We start from the raw sequence: 7,331 nt of genomic DNA, 5'->3' as shown, positions 1-7,331 counted from the left end.
GTGTTGTGACAAGGTAGGGGGGTATTCAGAAGATAGCCCTATTTGGTAAAAGACCAAGTCCATATTATGGCAAGAACAGCTCAAATAAGCAAAGAGAAATTACAGTCCATCATTACTTTAAGACATGAAGGTCAGTCAATACGGAAAATGTCAAGCACTTTGAAAGTTTCTTCAAGTGCAGTCGCAAAAACCATCAAGCGCTATGATGAAACTGTCTCTCATGAGGACCGCCAAAGGAATGGAAGACCCAGAGTTACCTCTGCTGCAGAGGATAAGTTCATTAGAGTTACCAGCCTCAGAAATAGCAGCCCAAATAAATGCTTTACAGAGTTCAAGTCACAGACACATCTCAACATCAACTGTTCAGAGGGGACTGTGTGAATCAGGCCTTCATGGTCGAATTGCTGCAAAGAAACCAGTACAAATAATAAGAAGAGACCTGATTGGGCCAAGAAACACGAGCAATGGACATTAGACCGGTGGAAATTTGTCCTTTGGTCTGGAGTCCAAATAGTTTTTTTTTGGTTCCAACCGCTGTGTCTTTGTGAGACGTGGTGTGGGTGAACGGATGATCTCCGCATGTGTAGTTCCCACCGTAAAGCATGGAGGAGGAGGTGTTATGGTGTAGGGGGTGCTTTGCTGGTGACAGTGTCTGTGATTTATCAAGAATTCAAGGCACACTTAACCAGCATGGCTACCACAGCATTCTGCAGCGATACGCCATCCCATCTGGTTTGGGCTTAGTGGGACTATCATTTGTTTTTCAAAAAGACAATGACCTAACACACCTCCAGGCTGTGTAAGGGCTATTTTACCAAGAAGGAGAGTGATGGAGTGCTGCATCAGATGACCTGGCCTCCACAATCCCCCAACCTCAACCCAATTGAGATGGTTTGGGATGAGTCGGACGGCAGAGTGAAGGAAAGGCAGCCGACAAGTGCTCAGCATATGTGGGAACTCCTTCAAGACTGTTGGAAAAGCATTCCAGGTGAAGCTGGATGAGAGAATGCCAAGAGTGTGCAAAGCTGTTGTCAAGGCAAAGGGTGGCTATTTGAAGAATCTCAAATATAAAATATATTTTGATTTATTTAACACTTTTTTGGTTACTACATGATTCCATATGTGCTATTTCCTAGTTTTGATGTCTTCACTATTATTCTACAATGTAAAAAATAAAGAAAAACCCTTGAATGAGTAGGTGTGTCCAAACTTTTGACTGGTACTGTACATCATTAGGATCACTAGCACACATTACATAAATTCGCTCAGAGGTGGTTTAAACTGCATTCTAATGTTGACTTCTCTTAAAGAAAACGGTATCAAGCAAAGTGTTTAATGCATGCTCACTTTTTGTGTATCTGGGGATGATCGAGTGGAAATTTGAAATGGAAGTTATGGAACTCCCTCGTGTAGCTCTTTTTATGGGGAAAAGTCTGCAATGAAACTGACATTAAATGTAGAGAATGATACATTTGTCTCTGTTGGCCATCAAGTATTAATTTACTGTATATGCCATTGTAGGCTACCATTTGATACAATAAATATGTTGAAATGATTATATCACTGGAGTCATTGCAAATCAATTGTGCCACTTGTGTAGCCTACCTGGAGCTGGCAAACCAATTTAATAAATAGCCTATAACTTCAGTTTATTGTTGTTGTAGCCTTATGCTATTATGCAATTATTAATGGACATGTTTAGTTAATTAAATTGGAAGTTATCAAAGCTCTATGGCAATTGCCGATCAGTTGTTAGAACGCATTAGATTGACGGCAACAGTAGTCAGATTAGGCTACAGGAAAAAAATGACGACCCCATCCTCAGTTGCCTATTACAGCAGGCTATTGGGAAACACAAGCACTTCTTATCTCGAAATCGCCTTGCTGTTCATGTTGAATACGTTTGTCTGTTAATTCGAACTAAGCAAATTATATTTTCTCTTGCAACATAATTATTATTTTGAGGAAACCTCATTTTGCTTCTAACGTCGTTAGAAGTTACTACGATATTCCTTCTTAATTGGCTCGATAACATGATGGAAAAAGGGTTTATTGTGTAAATATTGCAACTCCTCTCTTGCTTTAAAAATTACAGTTTGGCCTAGTTTTTAGGCCTTTTGACAGTTTTGAGTGTCATTGGGCTTGAAATTTTAGCTAGACCTGGCAACCCTGCTTGTAACTTGCGTTTTGCACAGTCAATTCAATGCAGACAAAGCTCATGGAAAAGCAAGCTACGTGTACCACCTGCTGGTGGTATTTTGTACTACAAATAATGTACAGAGCTCAGACCCGTTGTCACGAATTCAGCCGAGGCTGCTCCTCCTCCTCCTTGCTCGGGCAGGCTTCGGCGTTCGTCGTCACCGGAGTACTAGCTGCCACCGATCTATGTTTCTGCGTTCTACTTGTTTTGTCTATATTGCACACACCTGGTTCCAATTACGATAATTTGTTTCCCTATTTTACCCTCTGGTTCCCTCATGGTGTTGTGCATGATTGTTCGTTGTCATTGACATGTGAGTCGGTATTTTCTTCCCTGCGTGGAAGATATGTATATTTACTTGTGACAAGTAAAGTACGTCATTGACTAAGTTCTGTGTCCTGCGCCTGACTCCGTCCTACCACTACACACTGACGCATGACACCCGTTGACTTTTTCCACATTTTGTTACGTTACAGCCTTATTCTAAAATTGATTAAATTGTTTTTTTCTCCCTCATCAATATACACACAATACCCCATAATGACAAAGCAAACAGGTTTTAAAAATGTTTGCAAATGTATTAAAAATAAAAAACGGAAATATCACATTTACATAAGTATTCAGACCCTTTACTCAGTACTTTGCTGAAGCACCTTTGGCAGCAATTACAGCCTCGAGTCTTCTTGGGTATGATGATTCAAGCTTGGCACACCTGTATTTGGGGAGTTTCTCCCATTCTTCTCTGCAGATCCTCTCAAGCTCTGTCAGGTTGGATGGGGAGCGTTGCTGCACAGCTATCTTCAGGTCTCTCCAGAGAAGTTCGATCGGGTTCAAGGCCAGGCTCTGGCTGGGCCACTCAAGGACATTCAGAGACTTGTCCTGAAGCCTCTCCTGTGTTGTCTTGGCTGTGTGCTTAGGGTCGTTGTCCTGTTGGAAGGTGAACCTTCGCCCCAAGTCTCAGGTCCTGAGCGCTCTGGAGCAGGTTTTCATCAACGATCTCTCTATACTTTGTTCCGTTCATCTTTCCCTCGATCCTGACTTGTCTCCAAGTCCCTGCCACTGAAAAACATCCCCACAGCATGACGCTGCCACCACCTTGCTTCACTGTAGGGATGGTGCCAGGTTTCCTCCAGAAGTGACGCTTGGCATTCAGGCCAAAGAGTTCAATCTTGGTTTCATCAGACCAGAGAATCTTGTTTCTCATGGTCTGAGAGTCCTTTAGGTGCCTTTTGGCAAACTCCAAGCGGGCTGTCATGTGCCTTTTACTGAGGATTTTTTGGTACCCTTCCCCACATCTGTGCCTCGACACAATCCTGTCTCGGAGCTCTATGGACAATTCATTCTTCCTCATGGCTTGGGTTTTGCTCTGACATACACTGTTAACTGTGGGACCTTACATAGACAGGTGTGTGCCTTTCCAAATCATGTCCAATCAATTGAATTTACCACAGGTGGACTCCAATCAAGTTGTAGAAACATCTCAAGGATAATCAATGGAAACAGGACGCACCTTAGCTCAATTTCGATTCTTATAGCAAAGGGTGAATACTCATGTAAATGTGCTATTTTTTTTGCAAAAATTTCTAAAAACCTGTTTTCGCTTTGTCATTAAGGGGTATTGCGTGTTATTCAATCCATTTTAGAATAAGGCTGTAACGTAACAAAACGTGGAAAAATGGAAGGGGTCTAAATACGTTCTGAATGCACTGTATATCTATGAGTAGCCCATTAAGTAGTGTTTTATTCCTATACATGTCATAAAAGTAGGCAAATGTACTGTTTTCTCAAAGCCTACTTTGTTTCTTGTGGATGATTATAAGACTTTTTATTACTAGTGATCTGTTTATTGCCACTTTCTACATCCATCATTGTTTTGGAAAGCCAAACTGTAGCAGAGTGATTGATATTTACTGTAGGTCTTTCCACATAGCAAACTCATGTACATGTAGGCTTACATCTTTTTTATCCATCATACCAGGCTTCCAAGCAAAAAAAAAAATGTTTGCATGATTAATGCCTAATACAAACAGTGTAGCTACTGCCAGTGGCGGCTCCTGAAAAAATTCTCAGGAGGGGCAATTTTTCTGATGATTTAGGTGACCTACACACATTTTTAAAAAGATATGTCCAGCAACAACATGAAGACAGGGGCAGCATATAAGTCAATACCAGAAGCATTTATTGACTGATCTCAAAAGTGTTGGCTTACAAAAGCAAAATAAGTTATCACAGTAAAAATAATCAAGGGTGTTCTTTCACATTCCTCAACACTGCATAAACAATATGTATGGCTTTGTAAAAATGAACAACCATATTCTGGCCAATTGTATAGATTTGTAAATATGAACAACCATATTCTGGCCAATTGTATAGATTTGTAAAAATGAACATGAACAGATTTTTTATTTTTTTGAATGGCAGTACCTTTCAAACATGTCTGCTTGCTGTAAGGTAGCACTCACAAGGTGGCCAGAGAAAGAGAACCTTTCTTTGGTGTGATCCAGGATGGTGTTGCAGACCTCTTCAGACAGCCTCTGCTTCTCCTCTTCTCTCAAAGCTGTTCTGGGTCTTTTGGCTCCTGTTGCTTCTTGCAGCTGCTGTTGAGAGGAGTCCCTGAAGGCAAACAGACCAATGTGTTTGTTGGCTTTGTACAGTATTGTTGTCTATGTGATGCACAGGTATATGCAATGTATCCATGTATAGTACAAATACTTCAGTTCCACTTAAAATGGGCAGGGATGCATAAAGTCTTTAGTGTTTAAGTTAGCCTTTGTGTCTCACATAGCCTGGATGTTCAGCACAGTATACAGTGGTGCTCATAAGCTTATGATCCCATGCTAAAGTTGACTAAAAAGAGGAATAAAAAAGAAAAGAAAATTGGTGTCCTTAAAGGTTGGATTTTCCAACTTTTTTAATTAAGTCATTAAGATCAATTTCCAAAAGATGATTTTTTTATTTTTTTATTCCTCTTTTTAGTCAGCTTTAGAATGTGTTCATACACTTATGAGCACCACTGTACAGTACACATAGTATATAAAATAAGATAGATTACACCACTGGCCATATATAATGACAATAATGTAATTTCAAACACAAATGCAGTCTCCTTTCATGCATACATTTTCAAATAAAGCTCTGCTTTGAGAAAGATCGAATGATATTGTTTAATCTTTATCTTACCTTATGGCCTGCACACTGCTTGCGAAGCTGTCGAGGGCACGTTTGATAAAGACAGCATCGATGTCCTTATTCTGTAGCTTCTGGTACGGTGGGCTGGTCAAATGAACCCAATGAACCCGTCCGGATGGCTTCAAAACATTCTATGAGGTCGTCTCGATTCTCGTAGACAGTGTTCACGACTCTGCTGTTGCTAACCTCATCGTTGTGGCGGCGGACAGCTAGCCTGTATCCCTCATCCAGTTGAGTGGCAATATTCACTCTCACCAAAGCAGACAATCTCAAACAGCTATCAATGTGGGTCTTTGACAGCTCATTTTTCTTAATCTTTTCTGAAAGATGGTGCATGTCGGTTACACCAGTCGCTGTCCAAGCGTTGCTGTCTGCCGTTCATGGTTACGTTACGTTACGTATGACGAAAGCGCGTAAGTGCAAGCCCTCAGACACCCATAGAGAATGTATTGAAAGCTCAGAAATTTGAAAAAAAAATATTTTACATTAGAGGCTATGAGAGACTTCTGGGCGATTTTAAACCTGACTGAAATCGCCCCAAAACGGGCGGGGACATTTGAAGCACGACTTTAGCCTGATTGGACATTTAGTGGCTGGCAGATCAGACGTGAACACTGAACTACTGTTGCCATGATATAATTGATTAGAAAAAAAATCCCTTCCTTTTCCCGTTTGGCAGTGCGTCGCCCATATCGCCCTATTGAACACACCGCCCATGGCTACTGCTACAATTAAACAGGCAAAACATCAGTAAAGAGACAAAGTGGAGTCACAATTCAACGGCTCAGACATGAGACGTATGTGGCAGGGTCTACAGACAATCACGGACTACCAGCCACGTCGCCGACACCAGCGTCTTACTTCAGGACAAGCTAAACACCTTCTTTGCCCGCTTTGAGGATAACACAGTGCCACCGACGCGACCCACTACCAAGGACTGTGGGCTTTCCTTCTCCGTGGCCGACGTGAGTAAGACATTTAAGCAAGTTAACCCCCGCAAGGCTGCCGGCCCAGACAGCATCCCTAGCCGCATCCTCAGAGCATGCGCAGACCAGCTGGCTGGTGTGTTTACGGACATATTCAATCTCTCCCTATCCCAGTCTGCTGTCCCCACTTGCTTCAAGATGGCAACCATTGTTCCTGTACCCAAGAAAGCAAAGGTAACTGAACTAAATGACTATCGCCCTGTAGCACTCACCTCTGTCATCATGAAGTACTTTGAGAGACTAGTCAAGGATCATATCACCTCTACCTTACCTGTCACCCTAGACCCACTTCAATTTGCTTACCGCCCCAATAGATCTACAGACGATGCAATCACCATCACACTGCACACTGCCCTATCCAATCTGGACAAGAGGAATACCTATGTAAGAATGCTGTTCATTGACTATAGCTCAGCATTCAACGCCATACTACCCTCCAAGCTCATCATTAAGCTCGAGGACCTGGGTCTGAACCCCGCCCTGTGCAACTGGGTCCTGGACTTCCTGACGGGCCGCCCCCAGGTGGTGAAGGTAGGAAACAAGATCTCCACTTCGCTGATCCTCAACACTGGGGCCCCTCAAGGGTGCGTGCTCAGCCCCCTCCTGTACTCCCTGTTCACCCATGACTGCGTGGCCAAGCACGCCTCTAACTAAATCATCAAGTTTGCAGATGACACAACAGTAGTAGGCTTGATTACCAACAATGACGAGACAGCCTACAGGGAGGAGGTAAGGGCTCTGGGAGTGTGGTGCCAGGAAAATAACCTCTCACTCAACATCAACAAAACAAAGGAGATGATCATGGACTTCAGGAAACATCCCATCCACATCGACGGGACCGCAGTGGAAAAGGTGGAAAGCTTCAAGTTTCTTGGCATACACATCACTGAAAAACTGAAATGGTCCACCCACGCAGACAGTGTGGTGAAGAAGGCGCAACAGAGCCTCTTGTCGGG

The sequence above is a fragment of the Coregonus lavaretus genome, assembly GCF_964263955.1.
Source record: "Coregonus lavaretus genome assembly, chromosome: 36".
NCBI lineage: Eukaryota > Metazoa > Chordata > Actinopteri > Salmoniformes > Salmonidae > Coregonus > Coregonus lavaretus.
Note: the sequence above shows the minus strand (reverse complement) of the source record.